At 38.9% G+C, this 12,476-nt stretch overlaps 1 protein-coding gene and 1 pseudogene across 6 annotated transcripts in view; one reads left to right on the forward strand and one right to left on the reverse strand.

Annotated features, from left to right (window-relative positions):
- Nucleotides 1-12,476, reverse strand: part of LOC149050895 (G protein-coupled receptor GRL101-like) — a 227,358-nt pseudogene that overhangs the window by 70,821 nt on the left and 144,061 nt on the right. The gene's annotated exons all lie outside the window — the stretch shown is intronic.
- LOC149050902 (uncharacterized) overlaps nt 1-12,476 on the forward strand; it is a 182,267-nt gene that overhangs the window by 5,485 nt on the left and 164,306 nt on the right. The window lies entirely within an intron of this gene.

The raw sequence follows: 12,476 nt of genomic DNA on the forward strand, positions 1-12,476 counted from the left end.
CGTTCGGTAAATTGCGTCTCTCTGAACCTTTTTTGAAACTTGTGGGATTGATAAAATTTTAATAGAAATCCCATCCCCACTGAGTAGGTTAAAGACATCTCTGATCTCTCACTTTTTTTCTTCATTAGTTTCCAAAATAACCAAGCGACTTTGGCAGGTAAAAAGAAAACTAAGAACGCAGATCACAGTTCCATAGGGCAATTTTATCAACATGGGCTTTTCTTTTCTCAGCATTTCCACAATGTTCAGTAACGCTGTAGTTGATTTCTACAAATTTTGAAATCAAATCCTACTCAAGGTGCTGGCTTACATTATTTGGTCGTTTTCAAAATCATGGAAATCTGAATTCTGACCTTTACCCTCGGAAATCAACGGGCTCTAATGAGAAAGATTTTCAGGGCGTATCTTATAACAAATTTTTCCAATACTTTTTATGAGCATTCTGAACAACACATAATTTCACGTCGTTCATTTCACCTTTTTTTTTTTGTTGTTGTTTTTTTACTTTTGTTTTGTTTTGTTTTTTTTTAAATTGGTTGGATAAACTAAAATTGGGAAGGAGTCTTAGCAATATTTAAAAATTATTGCGTATGCGAAACCCAAAAAAATGTAACAAATAGGTAAACTCAAACAATTTTCAATACACCTAAAGTGTTGAAAAAACAAAGTAAAAAATAAAAGCAAAATTGTTGCAAGATTCTTCTACTCTTCCCAAGTTGGAGCGAGGTAACCCCTAAAGTCAAGGAACGAGCCTTTTTCTCCTTTTTTCTGGACTGTTCTGTAATTGCTAAAATTTCAGCTCACCTACGTTTGTCATGGCGCTATTTGATTTACCTCTTTGCAAATAGCATAAGTTTTCTCCAACAAAAGATGAATCTTCCAAAATTTACTTCACTCATAACGTGTGGCTTTGTAGCTCAGTTTGCAGCATCACCCAAATAGTATCTCGAATCCCGTCCGAGCCTGAATTGTTTTTTAGTCAACTTTTCTGCAATTGGTAAAATTGCAGCTCACCTGCGAGGATCATGTCTTTATTTGATTTTAATCGGCAAGTCAAAAGAAACTCATTTCATCACAAATACATATCGAAAAGTCGCGCGGTAAAATGAGCCTTCGTTTCCACAATAAAATGTTTCTAAATGTTTTGTTATACGCACATAAAAAAAAAGATTTGAAGGACAATGACCAGAATATAACTGAAGCAAATATTAAAGGGCTATAAAGCGTCCTATAAAAGTAAATAGGCATTAGGGCGGAAGAGTTGACATTTACTTCCGTAGCTCAGTTGGTAGTGATATTCTGGGAGGCCTGGGTTCAAATCCCGTCCGAGTCTGAATTTTTCTTAGTCTTCCTTTTCTGCAATTGGTAAAATTGCAGCTTACCTGCAAGGATCATGTCTTTCTTTAATTTTACATCGGCAGTTCCAAAAAAATTAATTTTTTTACAAATACACAGCTTAAACTTGCGCAAAGAAGAGAACCTTTGTTTTGACAATATACTGTTTGTAAACGATTGAAATGTAATAAACAAAATATTCCCTGTTTGACCTAACCATGTGTTCTCCAAGTGGAAGGGGAGAGGTGGGAATGTTTATTTTGAGCAGTCATTGTATGAAAAAAAGTCCGAATTGATTATTTTTTCCTGATAATTGCTTACGTTAGGGGAAAGGCTGCATGAAAGGTGAATTTAAATGAGATCAGTTACGATTGAAATCGGATTTTCAATGCAGCCGATCGCATGGGCCAGTGGGCAATTAAATTTAGAATCGAGTTTTGGTAAATACGCGATGTGATTTGTTCAATTTTGATCTGAATATTACGAACAAACAATATGTTCTTAAAGTGGGAGGGGGGAGTGGGAAGGAGGAGGTTGGAATTTGTTGATTTTGCTATTCTTGTTAACTTCAAATTTCTTTTCGCCTGGCTGAGTTTTGAACTCTCAATCTTTCGGTAAATTGCGTCTCTCTGAACCCTTTTTGAAGCTAGTGGGATTAATAAAATTTTAATAGAAACTGAATCCCACCCCACTAATAACAACGGCGATGGAATTTCTATTAAAATTTGAAACGGGGTCTTGGCAAATATGCCAGTTGGGATATAGGATTTGATCCTGCCATTATGAGCTGTAAACTGACCCCTCTGCAACGCATGGACTTAAGGGCAATTAAAATTTGAAACCAAGATTTAGGAAGTAGGTGAGCTGAGATATTGGATTTGAGTCCCAACATTACAAATTGCTATAGTTTACACACGTGACTGGGTCTGTATAAGCTTCTTAAAAATAAGTCTCATGGGATAAGCAATAAATGTTGTTTACTTACAGTCCAATCAACTTGGTGTTGTAGCTGAAGACTCCACGTGGTAGCTCTGCTATCTGATTGTCATATAAGTACCTATGTAAACGATATTAAGAAAGACAATAAAGGAAATTAATCATGTCATGAAGTTTTAAGACTTACAGAGTTTGCAAAGTACATCTGTAGGAATAGAAATTAACTCTTAACTTCTTTCCAGACTCCTCTTCTACTGAGGGAGACCCTTAGAATTTCGGCCAAATCCCTCGAGACCTTCGTTACCGGTCATCATTTATCGCTTAAGTGGCCGGAAGGGAAGAATCAGAGGATTTGGTTTAAAATTGCAGCTCGCCTGCGAGAATGGTGCCTCTCTTTAAATTTACACCGGCAGCTCCAAATAAATAATTTTTTTTTTTAAAAAAGACATAGCCTAAACTTGCACAAAGAAGAGAACCTTAGTTTTGACATAATACTGTTTGTAGATGATTCAAGTTTAATAAACAAAATATCTCTTTTTGACCTAACAGTGTGTTCTCTAAGTGGGAGGGGGGGAGGTGGGAATGTTAATTTTGAACATTCATTTTATGGAAAAAAGTCCGAATTGATTATTTTTCCTGATGATTGCTTGCGTTAGGGAAAGGCTTTGTGAAAGGTGAATTTTAACACGAAGGCGCGTTATAAATAGGTTGGCTCCTCCCCTTTGTTTCAGCTCAAATGCAAAAATCATCCAATATGGCGACCAACGTTCCCACCATGAGTGAAACGGTCTGCATAGAAGTCCCACTTGAAGTGTTTTTTTTTTGTGTCACTAAATTAGAAGATATTGCGTCTTGTTGACTCTCATTCCCATAATTGAGCTCATTTTGATAGTAATTGGCACTAACTTATCGTTCGGCCGCTGAAAGCGCATCTGCGGTCGACGAGACACTCGCACAGTTGTCTTTTCAAAATTCGAGCCGTGTAACTTCAGCTTATGTCCCAAGCCCCTGATACAAACTGGTTCTTCGAGCCTTCAGATTATTCCCATTGAGACTAGCGGATTCATGACACATTTTATGCGCAATGCTCAGACTACTGTTATCTGTGACAATTCTGTGACAAAACCTCTAAAGTATGGATGATTTCACAGGTAAGTGCGATTTTGAGACAGAAATTCACAACTCTAGTTCAGTTTGGGGAATAGTCTTCGCTGTCGCTGCTCGAAAGATATATTTATTGGGAAATTTATTCGTTATGGCTGAGGGAAATAAGCCATCTGTACCCAAGAAAAGGCATCCAACGGATCGAGGTCCACAGTTCTCGTTCAATATAGAAGTTCCTCGAACTCAGGAGAGCAGACTTCTCGGCATCAAAGACCGCATAAAGATGGCCAAAGACTGCATTAACGTGGTCCCCCAGTTCGACTTTTCTAGCCTGGTAAAGAGGGTCTTTCCAGAGCCCACATTTGTTCAATGCTCTCCACTACGTCTTCTAATCTTTTCTACGTCGCACGTTCATGTTTAATTGACACGTATGCCCATAGTGTTGCATAAAATATCGCAATAAATACAACTTGTAGTTCTAAAGAAATAACTTCTTTCAAAACATTCTTAGGCAGGACAAAACATTCTTAGGCAGGACAAAACGTTTCGTAGGTGTCACGCAAGGCTGCATTTCGGAAAATAAAGGCATCAAAAGGAAGCAGTGTTAGACATGAACTGTCGCATCATACGAAAAAATATGTGGTTTGAAAGTATGTTCTAACTAGTATTTCCTAGTTCGAAAAAAATCTGCAATTAGTTACTTCTGGAAAATTATTGCGTTACGCGATTGTTTCAATCTTGGCGATACATTATCACAGTGATTGTTGGTATCGAACTGTAGTCCTAAGTTACCTTTCTAATGTATTAAAGATCATTCAGTATTGTTGTAATCATATTATACTTAGATTTAAAAAGAAGAAAAAGAAATCGCACCACTTGTGGAGGAAGCCCGTACAGATGACATCGATGCCTGGACATGTCCAAGTGAATCGGTGGTTGGCGGCCGTTCACTCGCGCGCTCCAGAACTTCGCCTGCAATGGTCACTCTGCTTTTATTTTTCTTCCGTTGGATTAACAGCACTTCCCCTTCGCATTATTGAAGAAATGCCTTGAACATTTCTTCATCTTTTCTTTTTATTCTAACGGTCATCTACATCCAGTATTTTAAGAACAGACATGAAATTACACCATGGCAATTTTAGGCGATGGCGAAGCGAATCATTTCGAATTTCAAATTTACCGCTACAAATGAAGAAGGTTTCGGTCGGAGGAAGGTAATACAAACCTCAAAAAATTCTTCCATTGTGATGAAAACGTAGAAATTTGCCGAGAAATGTGTTCTGGTCAGTGCCTTGCATTGGCTGCAGCTCAAGCTGTTTTGGAGTTCTGTATGCCACGACGGTTGATTGACAAATGATTCAGAGGTACCTAAGGCACCTCTCCTTTTATGGCGCGCTTTCGTGTAACGATTGAAATCGGATTTCTGGTTAATTATAAAACTGTGAGTTGATAATAAAGGTAAACTTTTAAAAAATGTTTTGGGATTGATCATAGTTAGTAGAGGAGACTCCTCTACTAACTATGGATTGATGTATTACTTCGGATTGGGTGATGATATGGTCGCAGTAAATTAGATCAACGTAACGCAATTTGCATCCATACCACCATTTTCTTTTTCAAACAGTTGGATTTATAATAATCTAAATGGGATTTCTATTAACATTTGAAACTGTGTTTCGGAACATGTGCGAGTGGGGATATAGGATTTGAATCCTGTCACCTCAATCTTAACAATTTTAATGCTTCAAGGATGTGATAGGATCTCTATTAGTCCCTTACAAATATTCGTGGTGCAACACGAAAAGGATGTTTTTTCACTAACAACTCTTGCAGCCTGACAAAAGGAGTAGTCAATTACCACGCAATTTCTTGATAATGCTTTTGTGTAAAAAATTTACAGCTATTTTAATACTTTTTCCTAAGAACAACTCATGGTAACCAGTCATACAGATGTGCTCGCATATACAAACAAAATAGATGCCAGAAAAATGCGGAATTGGTCACCCGCGATAGTTAAGAGGACATCCGTGGAAAAATCAAACAAAAACGACATTTTTATGGCAAGGGTCAAAAATTCAAATTGTCTCAATTTTTTCACACAAGTAGACCCTAATAAGACAATAAAGGCTGTGTATTTTTTTCCTCAAACGTATTTCAATTTTCGAGAAAAACGAACTTTTCGCTTTCACCCTCTGGAATCGATGAATCGGGTCATGACAGGTCGAAAATTGAACACTTTCGCTCGCTTCGCATTTCAAAGATATTACGTCTTGGGAAATCTAACCAACGGGAGTTCTTTCATAGACTCTTTGTATTCTGTAAAATGTAAGTTATGTAGGAATTGTTTGCTTAGAAGCTTTTGGCCATTTGAAAAAGCAATGTGCTCTCTTCCGTTACAAAAAAATGTCGGTGAAGAAAACCTCTTTGTTCACCATGTGCCATAATTCAGAATTCCAAAAAATTACGTATGTAACTTAAATGACGTAAAGTTTTCTTTGGGCAAATGTTTACTCGCGACGCAGGAAACTCTAAACTAATTAGCACACGGAAGACATAAAATCACGCAATATGTTGATTGCGTGACCAAAGAGTTAAGGAGCATTCCTGCCTTCGAAATGACTTCGGATCGAACAGTAGAACTTTTTCAGAAACAAATGACATAGCTATAACCAGTTTTGTTCAATTACTTTGCCTTTTATCATTTGAAGTTTGTTTCTGAAGTGATGTTCTGTTATCGTTCTGTCTAGTACGATTACGCACCAGTGCCACTAATGGCATACGATTAAAAACTTTGCTGTTCTCTTGCATACGAATCTTAAGTTTCTGCCCATTGTTCAACTTTCTCTATGTGCTTACCCGTGCCTTTTAACTAGCACTCGATAAAAACCAACAGAGTTTTCAAAGGGAGGTTTTTGCAAGAGTTAGGTGGACAAAGTGAGGGCTTGCATGACCCAATTAGCATAATTGCAGTCATGGTTGCTCGACGGTAAAAATACAGTTGCGAAACTGTGTCAGCAGGACTGAACACCAAAAAATTCACAACTAACGGCAGCTGCAGGGACTGTCAAACATTGTCATTCATTCCCCATTTGCCTGACATTGGCAGTCCATGACAAGGCTTGTTAGAATATCGACATACGGCTTCTTCTTATTAACGTCGACCTGGGAATTATCGAGTCCGAAAGAAGTACAAATGTCATTTAACACTTTGATTGAAAAGTTTTAAAGCTTAGAATTCTTAACTAGATAACAAATGCTGTAATCGTTGTACAAGATTGGATGTGCGTGCTGAATAGAAATTTCAGACATCACCTTTTTACTCATTGCTTGTAGCTGGCTCTCCTTTTCTGCTCTCTTTGTCTTTGACCTCTTGGTGGTCGAGACTTCGCTTTGAGGCCAGACGAGAAAAAAACTAGAAATTTGCCTGCTTGTAAGAAACTCAGAGCAGTCAAATAGCTGCTCGCCGTTTTCGTCTTTCTCAGACCTCATTAATCTTGAGACACTTGCAGCATCTGCCTTTTGTCCCGTTTGTTCTCCAGTTTCAAACTTGGCTATCAAGTAGTCCTTTTGCTTATCAGTGAAACGAGTATTGCGAGAACGACTCTGCTTTCGGGTCCATCCCATTTCAAGAGAAGCTACAGACGATGACGGGTGGATTCCGTATCCAGCAGTTGCGGCACAGCACTCGGTCCCTTCTCCAGTCTAGAGGCGTACCCTAGCACGGCGCGGTCATAAAGAGTTTCATGTTCAAGAACATACTTGTGTCTCCCACATTCGAGAGCTTCTGTAATGACGAATGGCGTTGATAGGACTTAATGCAACCCTTTTCCGAGCAGAAAAAAATATTTTAGTTCTTCACTTGAATCATCGATACCTTCATCAGTGCTGTCTTGGTGCTTTTGAGATGTTTTAGCAAACTCCGGCAGATCGTCTCGGCTTGATAGGAACAAAATTAGCTTTTATGTTTTCGCTTGCTGCACTGCATTCAAGTGTTAGAACTTCGTCCTGGTCAGGAACATGGAACTTGCTTCAAGGAATGAATTTGCTTCCTCCAATTTTGTAGCCGGATCTCCATACTCTCACACCTTCCTCGCCATTCTGAACGTTGTTGACAAAGCTCACAACATCCCATTTCACTGGCTTTTTGATGGAAGACAAAAGAGGTCTGCACGACACTGCTTTTACTCCAGGGACACCTTCAAATGATTCTATTGCCTTCTGCATTTGAGATACCGACTCTATATCGTAGCCTGAATTCAAATGGATGATTGACCAGGGTTAAAGCGCAGTGGTAATACCCAGCGTTGTCTTGTCTAAGATAAATGGATTGTAAATGAGGCATGACATCCTTCAGTCGACGAAAGACGTCGTTAAGTAAGGCAAGAACTGCAGAACTGTCCTAATGACACGTCTCAAATAAGTGTACAAATGTCATAATCTTAATCTTGCCATCATTTCTCTTTCTCGTCGCAACCGTGATATACTATGGCAGATCCCCCTTACCAAACCAGTCTGTTTGGCTCTCCCTAAATTTCTTTGGTAGATATTTCATTGCCCAGTCTAAGACCAGTAAGGCAGAAGTTTCATCTAGCTCATCGATGAGATCTGGTCTGGACTCGTCCTGGTTTGTTGAACGCAGTAAATGCGCTTTCCAGGAATTTATGCATTGTTTGGACTGTAAAGTCACAAAAGCTAAATCTTCTTTCTTATCGGTTGTGCCTCCCACTTCCTATACAGCTCTCTCGATTTCTAGAGAGATCAGGGCTGACATCCCTACAATCATTTGGAATTCTGTAGGTATTCTGGGTCCTTCGCCAAGCTCAGAACGGTGGAAGAGACAAATTGTTAAGGCGTTTATATCCTATCCACTCATGTAAAAAATACCTGCTTGGGCAAGGTTAAGTTCACTCTCGTTCTTAACTCCGGCAAAACACCAAGCACTTTTATGACCCTGTAAATCCTTATTGCACGGCACCAAGGGAACCACCTCAAATAATCTACTCCTGTCTTGTCGGTCGTACGAGCAAGCACTTCTAACGATAAACTTGAATGAACAAGAAGCTTCCATTTCATTCACAAGCGAGACTTCCGATTCAAAGGAGGAAGGAAATAATTATTTTTCTTAGTTTCACGTGAGAAAAATCGAATGGAGGATTGTTTATTAAGTTTTGTTAATTTAATTAATTGTCTCACTTTTAAGTAGAAAAGTCAACAAACATCATAGTTTTTCTCACGCAGAAAAAAAATAACACGAGTACAAATTTAGGAAAGCTCAGAGCTAAATGGATATCTAGACACATTATTTCTTTTCCTCGTATTTGTGCCTATTCAAATGGCGTCAACCGACCCCACTCTTAGGTCCAAATTATTCTGTCACACGAGCACGACGACTCGTACCGCAATTATGCAAATTAGGTCATGCAGGCCCTCACTTAACTCCTGCAAGGGCCTCAGTAAAGTAACATTTTGTGGATTTTCGTTTTAAATAGGCTAGTTAAAAGGCACGGATTAGCAAGTCAAACAAGGGGCAGAAACTTAAGATTCGTATGCGAGAGAACAGCAAAGTTTTTTAATCGTATACCGTTGCTGGCACTAGTGCGTAATCATACTAGACAGAACGATGGCAGAATATCTCTGCAGAAACAAACTTCAAATGATAATAGACAAATTGATCTAACAAAACTGGGTATAAATTTGTTATTTGTTTCTGAAAACGTTCTCCTGTACGATTTTGAGTCATTTAAAATGCAGGAATGCTCCTTAACTCTTTGGTCACGCAATCGACATATGACGTGATTTTGTGTCTTCCGTGTGCTACTTTGAAGAGTTTCCTGCGTCGCGAGAAAACATTTTCCCTAAAAAAATTTTACGTCATCTTAAAGATCATTCCTTCGGCAATTTACATACGTAATTTTGTGGAATTCTGAATAATGGCACATGGTGAAAAAAGAGGTTTTCTTCACCGACATTTTTTTGTAATGGAAGGGAGCACATTGTTTTTTTGCATGGCTAAAAGCTTCTAAGCAACTAATTCCTACACAACTTACATTTTACAGAATAAAAAGAGTCTATGAAAAAGCACACGTTGGTTATATTTCCCTAGACGTAATATCTTTGAAATGCGGAGCGAGCGAAAGTGTTCAATTTTCGACCTGTTATGACCCGATTCATCGATTCCAGAGGGTGAAAGCGAAAAGTTCGTTTTCCTCGAAAATAAAAACATATTTGAGAAAAAAAATACACAGCCTTTCTTGTCTTAATAGGGTCTACTTGTGTGCAAAAATTGAGACAATTTGAATTTTTGACCCTTGCCATAAAAAAATCATTTTTCTTTGATTTTTGCACGGATGTCGTCTTAGGAAAGCTTAGTCAGGTAACTGGTGAAAATTGATTCTCGCCGCTGCTTCACTCACACACTCTGAAACCCATGTCACTCTCTTTTACTCGCATATTATGGCTGTAGAAGAGTTTGAATACGCTTATGCTCATCTTTCATTGATAAAAGTAGAAATTTTCTAACTCTAACTGGAGCAAGAAATCAAAGGACGAGCTTATCATCGGAGTTAACAAGAGTGCATTGTAAATAACGAGGTTCCAAGGTCTTATCCGATACGATCCTACCAAATCAAGGAGCTACCACCTAGAGTGTTTAATAACAACTCCGAGTTGACTACACTGTAAGTAACACATTCGATTCATAATTTAATGTTTAATGTGTCCTTTTGAACATTTTCTATTTAAATTTGAGTTAATTGAATTAAACTGGACGTGGGTCAAAATATCATTTAATATATGTTGTAAAGCCCCTTAATGAACAAAAATGTAGCGAATTTGGGAGCGAGGCAAAGTTCAAAGGTTCGAAGAATGGTTTTTTTTTCAGACGCATTTTCGACAACTGCTGAGTTTTGAACTCTCCGTCTTTCGGTAAATTGCGTCTCTCTGAACCTTTTTTGAAACTTGTGGGATTGATAAAATTTTGATAGAAATCCCATCCCCACTGATAACAATGGAGATATAATTTCTTTTAAAAATATGAAACCAAGCCTTGGCAAATATACCAGTTGGGATATAGGATTTGGATCCTGCCATTATGAGCTGTAAACTGGCTCTTCTACAACGCATGGACTTGAGGTAATCAAAATTTGAAACCAAGATTTAGTAAAGGGGGTAAGTTTCTTAAGAAACGGTGGTGCTGCGTCTGTGGTAGGGTATAGCAGGTAATTTAGTGTTAAAAACTGAGTTGAAAACGTCAATTGGCCACCATAAAGAGTAAAAAAGCTGACGTTTCGGGCGTAAGCCTGTCGTTAGAGCGATTGGAGGAATTTTGGGTTGTTTGTGGGTTTATATGCAGAAAGAGGAGCTATGCTATTGGTGGGAATATGGTGACAAGAAAACAAGAGTAAATTAGCTGAATGAAAAGCGCTCGTTGATACCGTGGGGATTAAGAGTGCCGATTTGGAAGATGAATTTTTGTTCTGGTGTTTTGCGGCTTTCCGAACTACTAAGATGTAAGGAAAGGCCACAAACTACCATATGTTGTAATGAATGATAAGGAAGATTAAAGTGTCTAGCGACTGGTTTGGGCGCGCCCTTGTCATTTCTTTCCACGTCGCGAACGTGTAAAGGTGCAAAGTACAAAGCCAATGACCTTAGTTACCAGTCATTATCTATCGCCTGAATGGGCGGAGGCGAGGAGTCAGAGGATTTGGGTTGTGTTGCGATAAAATTTAACTGATCCCCTGTATGAATCGGTACAAAAAATGTGGTTTTGTGTAAGGAGAAAAACTCCATGAAAGGTAAATGAATTTAAATGAGATGTTGAACGATTGAAATCGGATTTCTGGTAAATTGTAAAACAGTGATTTGAAGATAAAGGTAAAATTGTCCTTCAAAACAACATTTTTTAAAATTTCCAGGACAGGGGGTTGCGGTCAACTCCCGCAGTTTCCATCCACGGAAGATCCACGAAGAAATTGTGAAAAGTTCATTCATATGTTCAAAGATTGGTGCGAGCTCAATGGATGGTAAGACAGCGAGCCTCTTGCCGAAGAAACAGCAGAAGAAGCGGACCAAAGGCTAAAGTGGCAGGCAAAAGGCAAAGCTTTGGCAGCTTTCCGTTCCTCCATCGCTGGTAACAAAGAACCCGAAAAACGTTCAGGGGAGGAGTATGAAACTGATATCCTTAAGGTTGATATCAAACCAGAAATATTGCCCAAACTGTCACAACATCCAATAGGCGAGGCCCTAGGGCGTTAATTGTCCAGCCCCTTGGAACTGGGTGTGACCAAGGACCTAAGCAAATCAATCATGGTGCAGTTAGACACTACCTCCACAAGCAACACACCACCAGATAGAATTGCTCAATCGTTGATCCCTCTAGGGCAGACGAAAAAAACTATCTCACCCACAGCAAAGCAACCTTATTCGCCTATGACAACTCTTAGCTGTGGTGAAGCTTTTCTTTGCTCCAAATTGATTTCTTTCGTATTATATGTTTTATTATTTATCAAGCAAGTTGATATTTCGCTACCGCTAAAGTAGATGCGAATAATATACACGGAAGAAATATCAAGAATCCGTAAACGGAAACGTGGAAGAAATATGTGAAAACGTTGCGGAAACACGATCCTCAAGACGCGTTTCCACTGTCGGTTTGGTGACGTTTACTCGTGTTTCCGTTGCTGCGGTCACAGCGGAACCGTACCACATTTTTACATGTTTCCGTCAGGTTTCAGTTGAAGGAAAACAAACAAATGTATCCGCAAGTGTAACTTCATGTTAACATGTGCGGAAACACATAGTAACGTGGCGGAAACATGAATTTTTTATATTTCCGTCGACGTCATCATACCTAAACGTTCACGGAAATACAAAGTCACGTTCCGGAAACACGTTTTTCTCTTGTTTCCGTAGACGTAATCAGACAGAACGTCGACGGAAATACTGGGTTACTTTTCGGAAACAGATTTTTGTCGTATTTTTGCTGACGAATTCAGATCTAGAGTGGACGGAAACACTAGATTTTGTTCCGGAAACACTTTTTTTTCCTGTTTCCTCTATTTATCGGACTCTTTCAGCACTCGTTATTCGTGATCTTCCTT

This window comes from Pocillopora damicornis, chromosome 2, assembly GCF_964200805.1.
Source record: "Pocillopora damicornis chromosome 2, jaPocDami1.2, whole genome shotgun sequence".
NCBI classification, from domain to species: domain Eukaryota; kingdom Metazoa; phylum Cnidaria; class Anthozoa; order Scleractinia; family Pocilloporidae; genus Pocillopora; species Pocillopora damicornis.